Source organism: Phragmites australis, chromosome 21 (genome assembly GCF_958298935.1).
Source record: "Phragmites australis chromosome 21, lpPhrAust1.1, whole genome shotgun sequence".
NCBI classification, from domain to species: Eukaryota; Viridiplantae; Streptophyta; class Magnoliopsida; order Poales; family Poaceae; genus Phragmites; species Phragmites australis.
This window is the reverse complement of record NC_084941.1, coordinates 10713365-10728734: the sequence shown is the minus strand read 5'-3', so window position 1 is coordinate 10728734 and position 15370 is coordinate 10713365.

The window sequence follows — 15370 nt, the reverse complement described above, 5'->3', positions numbered from 1 at the left end:
ATAAACAGGACACCCAAACAGATGAGGGCTTTACAGACTTTTAATATTTATAAGCAATAATCAAACCCTAGAATCTAAGTTACCAAATAATTATCGGCTTTTTGACCTTTAATTTTTTACGATCTAATTTTTTAACTCACAATATACAAACTTTTTTTACCATCCTCATCCGAAGCAAACAGATACGCGGCACCCGCTACTCCCTTTGTTTCGCAATATTTGTCTATGGTCTCGAGAGTATCTATCTCAAATTGTTAGCCTATTGTGGTAACCAAAGATACTTTTATGGTTTATTTTACTGCTATGTTCTTGAGTGCATGCATGCATTTACTCTAACGTTGGTGAATTACTTGCTCTCATCCTCGCATTGGTTAGGAGTAGTATGGTCATCTCACTGGATTTTTTTCACTCGATTTCAATATTCTTTAGTTTTTAGTTTATATGTAATAGTAAATGTAAATAAATATTACGAAACAGAAGGAGTACTATTTATGTGGCTGGATAATCGAGAGAATTTTACACTTGTGGGCACTCCAATTGGATGAAGTGGAAATGGGTCAGAATGTCTTCTTTGGACAAATTTAGTATGGGACAAACCTAACAAACATAGATATATGTGTACTCCATTCGGAAACAGAAACGTTGTTTTAGATCTTGACACAGTCCCGAAAATGTCTATTGTTATATATGTATATGTATAAAATGTAGCAGAATTTTAATATGATGTGATTACTTCCTGAGGTAAATATGTCCGTGTCATTTTTAATGTTCAAACTCAATGTATGAAAGGTAATTAAGGATCAAAGTTGGACTAGTTGACTCTACACTTGTCGAATATCTAACTATGATGTATATATGCATAAGAAGTATACTATATATGGACAGGGTATACTATACACATGTATAACAACTTCGGATACTACGGATCCAAATCTGCGGTACCTGGTACACTCGAAAATCTAGAAGACGTACTAGAAAGATCTCGATTGGTTGTCCAACTTGAGAACAATTAGTATCCAAGTCAGATTCATCTATTTTATCTTGATAGACAAGATAGAGGACTCCCTATCAACTATGACTGGATAAGAGTTCACATATCATCCCTATATAAAGCGGGAACCTAGACTCCCATAGAAAACGAAAAGAGGAGGAAGAAGACAAAACTCACGCATCTGCAACTCGACGCAAGCACCAAGACTATAGAAAATACTTGACAACTTCAGTTCTAGATTAGCTTAGATCCGATCTGCTCCTTATAATAGGTCTAGCTATATTGCTTGTATTCGAGAGAATACATATACATTAACATCCATACATGACATATGGTATTACTCCAATCGGGGGTCCGAACCCATCTACGTCATGTGTCTCGCTTCGTGTTCAATCCCTGATCTCGAAGGTACCCTAGTCAATTACGGATATATTGTCAGGAACTAATCTTCGATAGCTGGCGTGCCAGGTAGGGGGCTTCTTCTGCTTTTCAGGATCCGCACTGGATTCTCTGGCGATGGTTTCTATGACCACTTCGAGTCAGCAGAAGCCATCTACTCATCGCCTCCTATCGAATCTGAGATCCTCTTTAGAGCTATCGTTTTCCGCTGGGACAATCAAGGTGGATTGATCCATACTAGTATTTTCAAATCTAGCCCATTGGACGCATACCGCGAGGTGGGATATCTCGACTGGGATCCCAAGGAATCTAACGTTCTCTAGTGTATATACACCAACAGCAAGGATGAAGATCGGGAGAGTGGCAACGACAACTCAGTCAACAGCTAGAGCAGCCGAACGGATCGATTCGTATTTATGGCTCGAGGAGTCAGAACCCCGCCCGACGATCCTATGGCAGTAGATCAAAATGCCGTAGAGAACAATGGCACCAAAATTCTCGCGAACCCAGCAGCGACAGCCACCGCCCACAGTACCGGCGTCATCGGAGATATACCACCAGGAATGTCTATGGTAGGTGCCCAGTTAGCTCCTAATACTACTGATCATCGATGATCCACAAGAGGTCAGGTGCCCTCTGGTCTTCAACGACAACTTCCGATGGGTACCCCTCCATCAGCACCGGTCCTGAGATCGAGGAACAGATGCTCTCAGGACAACTATCACAAGGCTTCATCGACTTAGCCACAACCAAGCCTCGGCAGTGGTGTCTTCAGTACTCCAAAGGCTAACGTCCATGGCGCTTATCTGATTCTAAGATCCTTCCCCAAGTTGGATCTGGCGAATCCTTTGACCCTAATGCTCAATCAAGTGAAGACTTTACTCGATGCGGCTCAGATCCAGGATGCTCAAGTAAACAACCCTAGTAGTTCTAAGCACCCGAGTCGGCAAGGCTTCGGTTTGTGGAGCCACGGAGACGGACATCTCTGGGTTAAAGAATTGCAGATCGGAAGCTCGGCGATCGGGGTTGAGCACAGTCTTGCGGGCCCGACTGTAACTACCCTATTCATAGGCGCTAGAGTCCTCATCCTCCGCCTCCTGAAGTGTTTGATGGGGATTGTGAAGCCTTCATACCTGAGCTCCGATCGATACGGTGGCCCAAGAAGTTCAAAGTGGGTTCAATCCAAAAATACGACGTAAAGCTCAATCCCATTGAGCGGTTGCAGATCTATACCACTGTTATTTGAGCGGAGGGCGATGACAACAAGGTGATGGCCAACTATCTCCTGACCATGATGGATGGTCCAGCACGGTCCTGGTTGTTAAATTTGCCTCCAACTCAATCTGATTGTGGGTCGAGTTAAAGGCTTAGTTCATCGCTAACTTCTAGAGCAGGTTCGAGCACACAGGAATGGAGAACAATCTTCATCAGCTGAACCAAGGTAAAGACGGATCTCTTTGAGACTTCATCCAGAGATTCAACAATAGATGCAACACAATCCTGAATATCTCCGACGAGTCAATCATCATCACCTTTAAGCGAGGCATCAAAGACACATATCTAGTCGGCAAGTTAGCTACTAGAAAGATCTAAACAGTCAAAGAGCTTTTCGAGTTGGCTGACAAGTCTGCAAAGTGTATTGAAGCTCAGGCATATGCTAAAAACCCTCAGCCTGGCAAGGACAATCCCGAATCCTTGAAGAACAGGGGGAGAAGAATATACATGGTGACAAGCGCAAAGGTTCGAACATGATTGTAGCTGCGGTTGATAGGAGCAAGTCGCGCAACATCGGGGATAACTTAGGCCTGTTGAGGTGATGAAAAGTGGTGTCCTATCCATCATACCAACCAACACGACTTCGACAAATGCCACATCATTAAAAAAGGTCGACGATAAGCTCAAGACCGTTGTTGCTGAGTATCACAACAAACAGGCCAAGTCGGATGCTAAAGACGACGAACCCGGATTTCACAGGGCCGATAAGAGCTTGGCACACATCTTCAGAGGATTTGACACATATGAGTCCAAAAGATAGTACAAAGTGATCGAGAGAGAGGTCAACTTAGCTCTAACATGGCCTACTCGATACCTCAAGTGGTCAGAGGTCTCGATCACCTTTAACCAAGTTGACTACCCAGCTACAATTCCACACCCTGGTTGATACCCAGTCGTGGTCCAACCTACTATCCTTAACATCAAGATACATTGAACATTGGTAGATGGGCGTAGTTCACTTAATCTCATCTTTGCCAAGATATTAGACAAGATGGGAATTTCAAGGTTGGAGCTCAAGGTAGGAGCTGAGCCTTTTCATGGTATAACCCCAAATTCATCCAATATACCTCTTGACCAGATCGAGCTGCTAGTTATGTTCGGAGAGCCTGACAACTTCCGTATAGAGAAGGTAACCTTTGATGTGGTAGCCTTTGAGATAGCTTACAATGTAATTATGGGTCGCCCAATGCTAGGCAAGTTCATGATCGTGGTACACTACGCTTATCAAACACTTAAGGTCACAGGCCCCCAAACAGGTCATAACTATCAAAGGGGATCAGCGTGCAGTGGTCAAATGTGATAAGCAGAGTTTGAATATGGTCAAGCACTTATGTCGTACGACAACTACTTCAAAAGACGCGGAGTCTAAGCGCCAGAAGCATCAAGCCATCGTTGAGGTTAAGGACTCCAAGCTCATAAGTCTTGCTAGCACTTCCATGTCCAATGAGGCCGCCAAAGGGGATTACAACGATGGTGCCAAGGATAAGAAGATTGATGGTGGTGTCAAGGCAATACCCCTCGACCCGTCTGAATCAGCTAAGATGGTCAAGATATGGGTTGACCTTAATCCCAAATAGGATCTCAAGTTCATCACTTTCCTCCAGACGAACCAAGATGTGTATGCATGGCAACCGTACGATATGCCGGGGGTCCCTAGGGAGGTGATTGAGCATCAGCTAGTTGTGAAATCTTACGCTAAACTCGTGGTGCAGAAACAACGAAGGTTTGCAAAGGATAGGAAGCAAGCTATCCAGGAGGAGGTCATCAAACTCCTAGAGGCGGGCTTCATTTGAGAAGTTCGCCATCTTATGTGGCTCGCAAATCCCGTCCTCGTGAAGAAACCCAATGGCAGGTGGAAAATGTGTGCCAACTTTTCCTCTTCCTCGCATAAACCAGATCATTAACTCTACGACAGGTTGTGCATTGCTGTGTTTCCTAGATACCTATTTGGGGTATCGCCAAATTAGCATAGGGGTAGAGGATGATGAGAAAACTGTTTTTTGTTACTCCCTTCCGTGTATTTTGTTATGTAAAGATGCCTTTCAATTTGAAGAATGCTAGTGCTACTTACCAACGGGGTATTCAAAACTGCTTTCAGCCTTAGATCGCACGCAATGTTGAAGCTTATGTATATGATATTGTAGTCAGGTCTAGAACCAAAGGCGAATTGATTAATGACCTCAAGGAGACATTTGATAATCTCAGGAAGTATCGTATGCTGCTTAATCCCGAGAAGTGCTCATTCGGCGTTCTGTCTGGTAAGCTTCTCAGCATCCTAGTGTCAAGTCGGGGCTTCGAGACCAATCCACGTAAAATCGAGGCACTCAACCAAATATGGTCACCTCGAACACTAAAAGAAGTTCAAAAATTGACATGTTGCATAGCAGCCCTTAGTCCATTCATCTCTATGATGGGCGAGCAAGGGATGCCTTTCTTTAAATTGCTAAAGAAACATGACCAATTCAAATGGATAGAAGAAGCGAAGAATTCCTTTTAGGATCTAAAATGTTATTTATCATCTCTGTTAATTCTAACACCGCCTAAAGAAAAAGAGGACCTATTTTTTGTACATTGTAGCAACCCCACAAGTTGTAAGCACAATCCTGGTGGTCGAGCAGGAATATCCCGAGAAAAAGGCCAATGTCCAGAAACCTATTTACTACGTGAGCGAAGTCCTACACGACTCTAAGCTGCGGTACCCACAAGTGCAGAAGTTGCTATATGCAGTCTTGATGTCTTCCTGAAGCTACGACACTATTTCCAAGCGTACAAGGTTATTGTTGTGACAGCGTATCCGCTGAGGGATGTCATATGCAACAGGGAGACTACTGGACAAATCATGCAATGGGCGGTCGAGCTCAATGAGTTTGACGTACACTATGCACCGTGAACAAGCGTTAAATCAAGAGTACTAGCGGAAGTCATCATTGAATGGACAAATATTGAAGAAACAATGCAAGTGTGGTTGAGGACCACTGGATGCTCTTCTTTGATGGATCACCCACGCTTTAGGGCTCGGGGACTGGCATCATACTTAAATCTCTAACAGGCGACAAACTTAGGTGCAAAAGGAGTATCAGTGCTCAGATGACAACATGACAGCTTATCTGAACGAGGTGCAAAAGCTTGAGGAAAAGTTTGAAGGGCTAGAAGTAATGCATATTAGAAGGAGTGATAACTCTGGTGCGGATAAACTTGCTAGCCTCGCTTCTTCTCGAGCACTAGTGCTCATAGGAGTCTTTGTTGAGAAACTCCTCAAACCATCTGCCCTGACAATTTGATGAACAGATGCTGCCCAAATCGTCTAGCAGTATGGTCAGGTCAGTGAGGTACAACTTGCAGACACAATAGTTGCACTACTTGAACGCGAGCTGACTTAGATGACCCCATTCTAAGCCTATCTCGAAGGTCGAGACATCCCTAATGATAATGCGTCTACAAAGAAAATTGCTCATAAGTCCAAGATCTATGCTTTTGTAGATGGCAAGTTCTACCAAAAGGGAGTAATAGAATCTTGATGAAGTGCATCACTCAGGAAAAGGGAAATAAAATATTACTGGATATCCATGGAGAGATGTGTAGTAATCATGTGTCCTACTGTACCTTGGTCAGAAAAGCTTTTTGCCAAGGATTTTCTTGGTCAACTGGCATCCAAGATGCTTCCGAGCTGGTCAAAAAGTGTGTGTCGATGGTAAATCCCTGATAGTGATTCCGGGGTATGTTGGACAGTGGGTACGTGATCTTTGTTCGGGATGTGTCTGCTGAATCTGTTTGTGTATATGCCTCAAGAACACCGGGGATCATCCAGGTTCAGACCCCCCTTAGGGTAATAGCTCTACATCATGTATATTCTTTTTTTTTGGTCTAAGTTGATTACAGATGATGTTCTTACCAAGCCTTCTTCTCGACCTCTTTCGCCTCTAGGCCTCTCTTTTTTTTGATCCCCTCACAAGCCTGGTACTCCTCCCTTTATATATCAGAGGAAGAGAGGATTTACACACAAGTCAAGACATAGACCCAGGCCTAGCTAGAGCTTCCCATCTAGCCCAATATTACTAAGAGCAGACGTATCCCATTTGCTCTTCGGCGCTACAGAGCCTGTCCCATCGCTCCACCGCCTGCGTCATCCCAGTCACTCGGACTTCCTTGTCTTGTCCGCACACGCCGCCTGCGCACCTACAAAAGACCTCCTGCCACGTCTGTCAGGGCGTCGCATGGCATTTAATGCTATGGGACGGGACAAGGCAGTTCTGCGTCGACCACATCTTGGTCGACTAGAAAGAGGACCTGGGGAAGGGAAATACTTGAGTGAAAAAGCATTTATTGTGATTAGATTGTTTAGACACATACATGTCCCGTGACTGGACGTGGGGTTTGCTCCTGCGACCTGGTGACTGGACGTGGAGCTTAGTCGAAGAGCCTGGTTGCATAGTCACTAGCTGGTCGCGCGGTCGTTGGTTGGTCGCGCGGGGTGGCCACGGTTCTAGACAATTTGGCATATAGCACCTGCTGATATCTTACCAGCGTGGGACCGCCCGCGAGGGGACCCCACTATTCTTAACACCGACAGTAGCCCCCAAGCTCCTTCGTGGATGCGGTAGTCCGAGCAGTTTGTCAAATGGTCGTGGCTGGACCCAGTCGAACCACTTGGGCCCTAGGTGAACATGAGTTCACCCGGGGAGTGGTCAGCGATACGATCCACTTTCGTGGTTTAGCCCAGAAAACCACATCCCGAGTGGAGGTTAATCGTCCATAGAAAAAGAATAGTGTGAGAGATAAACCTTAATGGGTGCTAGATTTTAAGGGAATTTTGGTTCCCCAAATGGATCCTCGGGAGCCGTAGCGGTGGAATCGAGTCAATCCTATAAATGGGAGGACAGAAGGCCCCAGAAATCTCTCTGCCACCCGAGCTCTTACGCTAGAGACCTTCGCCTTTAGCCCCCACCAGAGTCTTTCAAACAAACATCCCCATGGCGCCGTGCCCCAGAAAGGAGGCCGACTTCCCCAAGTCCAAGTGCACCGCCACAAAGCTGAAGCAGATGTACAAGAATCGTCTGCTTTCGCGCCGTCTGTCCTCCGGGTACCACCCTAGGGGAGATGTTCCTACTTCCCGCCAGGGGGAGATCGTAATCTTCGCTTCATTTTTCTTGGCTGGTCTCGTCCCCTCTTTCTCCGAGTTCTTCTGCACCGTCATCTCCTTCTATGACATCTGCCATCTTCATCTAAACCCCAACTCCATCATCATGCTGAGCATCTTTGCTCACATGTGCGAGAACTTCATTGGGGTCGAGCTATGTCTCGATCTCTTCAGATTTTTCTATGTGGCCTTGCTACAGCCATGGCCGGCCATAGGGAGCTGCGGTTTTCATCTTCGAGACGGTGTTGCCAGCTCCTACTTGGAGATGAACCTAAAATTGTCATGGTCGGGCTGGAGGGAGGAGTGGTTCTACCTCACGACCGACGACTCCCTTGACAACCTTCGTGTGCCTAAAGCACCGGCGCGCTTTGCAGAGAGTTGGGTGAGCTCTCTCACGCCGACCGTTGAGGTGCTATCCCTCGCTGACCTGGTCAGGGGGCTAGCAAAAGCCAGTCTGTCGGGGTCGGATGTCGTGCGCGACTTCATCAAGTGCCAGCTTTGCTCCTTACAGCGAAGGGCACACCTGGCCTACCTGTACACCCGGAGCGATGATGATACTTGAGAGAGCTCCGCAGGTAATGTTACAGCTGTCTCCTTGCCTCGTGAGGCATGATCGAGTGGTCTTTTACAATTATTATTTTCAGATCTTCCCGACGAGGTCATCGACCTACGGGTCAGATCGCTGATGGTGGCGGCCACCAGGAAAGAAGGCCCTCTGTGTATCCCTCTATGTGAGCTCCCTCTGGCGGAGAGGGCCCGGGTTTGGCTTGTATGTTTGGTATTTTCCCCAAATTTCCTATTCCAAGTTTTTTTCTTGGCCAAAGTTTTATTTTTCGCGCTATCTTTTACATCTACCTGAGGTCGATGCCCTGAGGCCAATAATCGACGAGGTCGATGAAGCACTTCAGGAGATCGATCGGGAAGCGTCTACCCCCACCTCAGACATCCCCTGTCCTGGTTGCGCTTCGCACCCAATAGGGCCGGGAGGCAGCCAACCTCCGCAGGGTCTGGTGGTGGTCGAGGGCGACGGCCCTGTGAGTGATGCCAGTCAGCAGGAGGCCGACCAGGCGCCTCATGACCGGTCCAAGACTGACCCGGTGTCCCGTGACCAGACCAGGACCGACCAAGCACCCTGTGAGACCCCGAGCACCGGTGTCCCACTCACGGGGTTGTCCTCTCCGACCGACCGATCTGGCAGTTTTGTGAGGGCCAAGCTGGTGCTCCGTCCTCCGTCATAGAGGTAAGCTTTTCTGGGCAGGTGTAGATACTTTGAATTGCTCTTTTCTTCTTGATTTCGCAACTTTGCTCGTTTGTCGTAGGCCCTCGGTGACCACTGTGACCACACCCCGACGGTGCCCCGGCCTGATACCCTGGTGCCTCTGCCAGCGTTGGCTTTGCCCCTCGGCGTATCAACGATGGCTCCGGGCCCCACTGGCTCGGTCGAGGAGTCTGTTTTGACTCCTGAGTTGCTCTCGTGGGTTGGCCGTTTCCCGGCCGCGGTCCACAAGCTGGTCGAAGAGAAAGGGACCACGACCAGCAGATGCACCGAGCTGGAGAAGTAGCTGGCCGAGATGGATAGGAGGTGCGGTGAGCTCTCCCAAGAGAAAGCCACGCTGGCCACCGAGCGCTCCTAGCTCAAGGAGGATGAGCGCACTACCCTCAACATTCTTCGGGAAGCCTTCGGAGCGCTGGCAGATCCTCTGGGTAGCCTCGGGCTGCGGGTGATCGAGCCGAAGGATGACCGCACCACCCGAGCCTGGGCCTATGCCCTCCGGGTCCTCGCAGAGCACTTCTCTGTGGTCCCTACCACCCGGGCAATGAGGCGCGCAGAGGACGTCTTGCAGGCGGTCAGGGCAACCGCAGAGTATATCTTCCGGTGCTACCACAGCGTTGACCCCAACTTCAACCTGGACTTGGTCTGGAAAGGGGCCGCGTTTGCCAGACCAGAAGCCGAGAAGAGACTTCAGTGGGAGTGCCAGGGGGAAGTGGACTACGTGACATCCATCTTCCTGGTGGAGGCCGCCGAGGAGTAAAAAACTTGATTGTAACCTTTGTTATGTAATATTTTTTGAATGGAGTCCCCACGCCTTTGTTTCCTGACAAGATTGTGTCATTGTGGTCGTAGAGTTCCCGAAGTGTCCGAGCCTTCCGCCCGAACTGATCTACTGCCCACATTGATTGGCCCCCAGCCCTCATCGAATCCCCGACCATATCCGTCGACCACCGTTCCGACCGACAATCCTTGGAGGTGGCGGTCAGACGTGTACGGGGGTTTGTGGGCGAGCGGGTGAGTACGTCAAGCGACCTTCAAGGTGCGTTGCACCGACCACTCGTATCACGTGATGGTCCTAGGTTACATAAGTAGGGTTCGACCGGCTGACACTGGTGTGGCTTACGCTCTTTTTTGACTAGCTTGCCGGGAGGAGGTGCAGAGGGACCTGGAACGGGCGACCAGGGAAAGCGCCCAGTAGAGGGAGGAGTTCTATGAATACCTTCGCCACTACCGGGAAGATCTCCATGCAGTGCGAAAAGAACTTGAGCGGCTGACCAAGGAGAGCGACGAGCTGTGAGTGGCGTTCAACTCAGCCAAGATTTTACCCCTTTTGGCTCGTAGCTTTGGTCCACCGGCGTCCAGGTTAGTCCGACCCCTGGGAACACCATGACCGGTCATGTCGAGTGGTTTCTGGCGGCCTCGAGTAGAGGATTTGCAAGACCGTCGGAGACCATATTTTCGAGTTCAAAGTTTTCGACGCCTACGTGACCCTTGCCTGCGTCCGCGACCACTTCCCCGACCTGGACCTCTTGTCAGCAGTTGGCGCCGGTTTTGAGGATACTCGGATGACTGTGGAGGAGCTCAGCGTTCGGGCTGATTCATTTTTGTATGTTGTTCGCTCCTGTCTTTGAACCGTCTGGTTCGACCCTCTTAGGGGTATTTTTGGGTCCTAGGAGGAATGTTGTAGGTTTGTCTAGAACCAGCCCCCGGGCTTTGTAATGACAAGCATTGACCTTTATGTGGGTCTTCCCCATGTTTGGATGATGAATTGCCTTCGGAGTGCCTGTATTGCATAGGGAGGATTGCATCAAGCCGATTGCGAGCAACATTCCTGGTGCTGAGGGAGACCCTTTGCATAACGAGCCTTTCGTTGGCAATTAACGCTCGACCCAATTTAGGACTTGCGGCCTTGTGGTCATTAACCCTCGGGCGCCTTTACCGTGTCATCATGCGAGTGGGTTTGCTTTGGATCTCGCCCCATCAATACGAGCGAGCAGGCTAAACAAATCTCAAAACTTGCCAATAGACTGCTTTTGTCCATGGAGTCCTGCAACATAAAGAGTTTGATTACTTGGATTTGTTAAAACTTACAAGTCATGTCCACACTTGTCCAGAAGATCCTGCAAAATAGAAAAATAGGCTCATCTCCGAGCAGCCTCATTCATAGAGTTGGCGCTCTGCGAGCTGTATGATCGGCGTCTGACCACCCCAGCAAACCTGACCACATGAGGCCGGGAAACTGGATGTCGCTAGTGACCTAAGATCAGTTTTGCACGTGGTGGTCACGACCGTGCCTGAGGTTAGGAATTTTAGGACTGCCTAGGGCTTTAGAGAATGGTCCCATGATGTCCAGCCCTCAGACAGTGGAAAGCTGAGAGAGTGGTATGGTTTGCAGTGTCCAGGCTGGTAGGTTGGTATTCCAGTCGTGGTGCTGGCATGACTCGCACCTTTTTACCTGCTCGCGAGCATCCTGGAGGGCGATGGGAGGTCCGGCCTCCCCGTCTGCCTCCGAGGATGTTAGGAAGCGCTGTTCTTCCCCCATCCTGAGCGATGTATTTCAGTAAAGGGTCGTTGCTCCCTTGGTGGTACAGGCGTCCCTTTACCAAGGAGGATTCTCGCGGCTAGCCTGCATGACCTTTTCTGCTGACACATCATCTTCAAGGGTTGGTTTATTCTGAAGGTAGTCCAAGATCTGATCCATCCAGGTCGTACCTGAATCTAGCAGGGCGACCACATGATGGCCACCCGAGGTCGACGGCATCGAGGGAGGCATTGCCTCCAAAGGTGTTGCCTCTGGTGTTTCGTTTTCAAGTGGAGCATCCCTTTCGCTTTGACCCGAAACCGCAGCGGGTGGTCGTGTGAGTCTTTTTCTCAAAGACTCTGACCGGGATAGGTTCGCATGAAGAGGCTAGATGGGCCAGCCCATCAGCCAGGGAAGAAGTCCTTGTGAGGGACGTGTGTGACTTCCCAGTCGATGGAGCGTTGCTCTAGCTTTCTCACTTCAGAGAGGTATATCGCAATCGTCAGGTCTGAGTACTGAAAACCCCTTGGCGATGGGGTTACACCTAGTAGAGTCCCTCATCGCTAGTAGGCAGCTGTCCTTGCATGGGTGATGCTCGTGTTCTGGTTAAGAGGCCCTCATACTCCGCTTCATATTTAATAACTGGAAAAAATAGAATTAAACCATGTACCTGATGATGCATGGTCTTGTGTGACTCCTTCCTGGTGGGGGAAAGTAATGTCTCGCATAGCGACGTCTGTGACCCTTTGAAATCCTGCAAGGTATGACAAGGATTTCCCCTTCTGGTCGAAGGGTGGTCAGCATCAGGAGAGGGTTACGTTTCTGAGATTCTGGTAAGCTGCCTTCCTTACTAGTACCCTACAGGGATTGGTCGTTACTCGTGCCAAAAGTTCGAGGTGTAGAACCTTCTGTTTGTCCTTGGGTTGAACCTGCTCGGAGGAACGACACATGCGATTAGTTCCCTGATATTCTTTTGCCGGATCGAAACATACATGCCCGGTGGTTTCGGTTCACGTCACGGGGCTGGGGGTGGCAGTCCTAGCATGGTGAGCAATCCTCTGGGTGGGGCTTCCACCGAAGAAGACTGTTCCCCCAGAGCTTGCGTTCTGTGAGCTCTCCTTGGCGTCGGGAGCCTGGATGCCTCTACTGCCTCCCATCGCCTCCCGTCGCCTTCAGATCTTGATCTGATGTCCCGAGTTTTGGACATATTGGCTCTGTCTGGTTCGTACCCAACAAAGAACACCTTACATCAACTCGGATCCTGAACTCAGAAATGCGCCACTACCTGGCGCGCCAAATGTCGAGGGTAAATCCCTGACAGTGATTCTGGGGTATGTTGGGCAGTGGGTGCGTGATCTTTGTTCGGGATGTGTCTACTGAATCTGTTTATGCATATGCAACTCAAGAACACCGGGGATTTCCAGGTGCAGACCCCCCCTTAAGGTAATAGCCCTACATCCTGTATATTCTTTTTTGGGGTCTAAGTTGGTTACAGATGATGTTCTTGCCAAGCCTTTTTCTTGGCCTCTTTCGCCTCTAGGCCTCTCTTTTTTTTGAATCCCCTCACAAGCCTGGTACTCCTCCCTTTATATATCAAAGGGAGAGAGGATTTACACGCGAGTCAAAACATAGATCTAGGCCTAGCTAGAGCTTCCCATCTAGCCCAACATTACTAAGAGCAGACGTATCCCATTTTCTCTTCGGCGCTACAGAGCCTGTCCCATCGCTCCACCGCCTGTGTCATCCCGGTCGCCCGGACTGCCCTGTCCCGTCCGCACGTGCCGCCTACGCACCTACAAAGACCTCCTGCCACGCCTGTCAAGGCGTCCCGTGGCATTTTATTGGTCAACTAGCCTCCAGGATGCTTCCGAGCTGGTCAAAAAGTGTGTGTCGAGGGTAAATCCCTGACAGTGATTCCAGGGTATGTTGGACAGTGGGTGCGTGATTTTTGTTCGTGATGTGTCTGCTGAATCTGTTTGTATATGTGCAACTCAAGAACACCGCAGATTATCCAGGTTCAAGCCCCCCTTAGGGTAATGACCCTACATCCTGTGTATTATTTTCTTTGGTCTAAGTTGGTTACAGATGATGTTCTTGCCAAGCCTTCTTCTCGGCCTCTTTCGCCTCTAGGCCTCTCTTTTTTTTGGATCCCCTCACAAGCCTGGTACTCCTCCCTTTATATATCAGAGGGATATCAGATTTACATGTGAGTCAAGACATAGACCCAGGCCTAGCTAGAGCTTCCCATCTAAGCCCAACATTACTAAGAGCAGACGTATCCCATTTGCTTTTCGGCGCTACAGAGCCTGTCCCATGGCTCCACCGCCTGTGTCATCCTGGTCACCCGGACTGCCCTGTCCCATCCCCACGCACCGCCTGCGCACCTACAAAAGACCTCCTGCCACGCCTATCAGGCCGTTCCGTGGCATTTAATGCTACAGGATGGGACACGGCAGCTCTGTACTGACCATGCCTTGGTCGACTAGAAAGAGGACATGGAGGAGGGAAATACTCGAGTGAAAAAGCATTTATTGTGATTAGACTATTTAGACACATACCTATCCCATGACCAAAGGAGACTAGTCGCGGGGTTTGCTCCTGTGACCTAGTGACTGGTCGTGGATTTTGGTCGGAGAGCCTGGTTGCATGGTCGCTGGCTGGTCGCACGGTCGCTGGCTGGTCGCGCGGGGTGGCCATGGTTCCGAGCAACGTGGCATACAACACCTGCTGATATCTTACCGGTGTAGGACCGTCCGCGAGGGGACCTCACTATTCTTAACACTGACAGTGTGAAAGCTACCAATTTTTTGGAAGGTAGACCATTCGACCAGCCTAAGCTCTATAAATAATTCCTCTTTCTTGTCATTTCTCCATCTAGGGCTTGGATATCCTAGGACCATTTCGAAGGGCCCAAGGTGGTTATAAGTTCCTATTTGTGGCTATCGACACGTTCACTAACTTGATCGAGGCCGAACCTATGGGGAAGATAACCAGAGAAGCAGTTAAGAAGTTCATGAGGAGCATAATTACTCGATTCAAAATTCCGCATCGGATAATCATAGAAAATGGTAGTCAGTTCAAAAGGTTGACCTTTATCGCATTCTGTGAAGAATTTGGCATCAAAACTTGTTTCGCTTCAGTTGCTCACCCTCAAAGTAGTGGTCAGGTTGAGCGCACCAATGGCAGTCTTGTATGGCATCAAAACTTGAGTTTTCAATAGGATAAAGGCCTAGTTGAAGTGATGGGTGAAAGAGCTTCCCTCGGTACTATGGGTCATTCGCACTTCGACTAACAGGGCCACCGGTGAAACTCCTTTCTTCTTAGTCTACGAAACAGAAGCAGTGCTCTCGACAGAGTTGAAGTATGGATCGCCTCGACTGGAAAGTTACTCAGAAGGAGGGAAGAGCAATCAAGAGCGGACGATATGAATTTACTCGAGGAGTATCGTGATCGAGCATCCAGTCGAGCAGCTAAGTATCAATAAGCATTGTGTAGATATCACAGTCAGAAAGTTCAGCCCAGGAAACTCGCTGCTGGGACCTTATTTTACGAAAGGTGCAGAAACAAGTCCAACGCCATAAGTTATCACCTAAGTGGAAAGGACCCTATATAGTAGTCAAAGTAACTCGACCTGGATCGGTACAGCTATCTACTCCAAATGGTGAGATACTCGAAAACTCATGGCACATCGACCAACTCTGTTCATTCATAGATAAGGTAAGTCAAAGGTAGGTTAATTACATTTTGATCAAACTGAGTATCCTATTACATGTT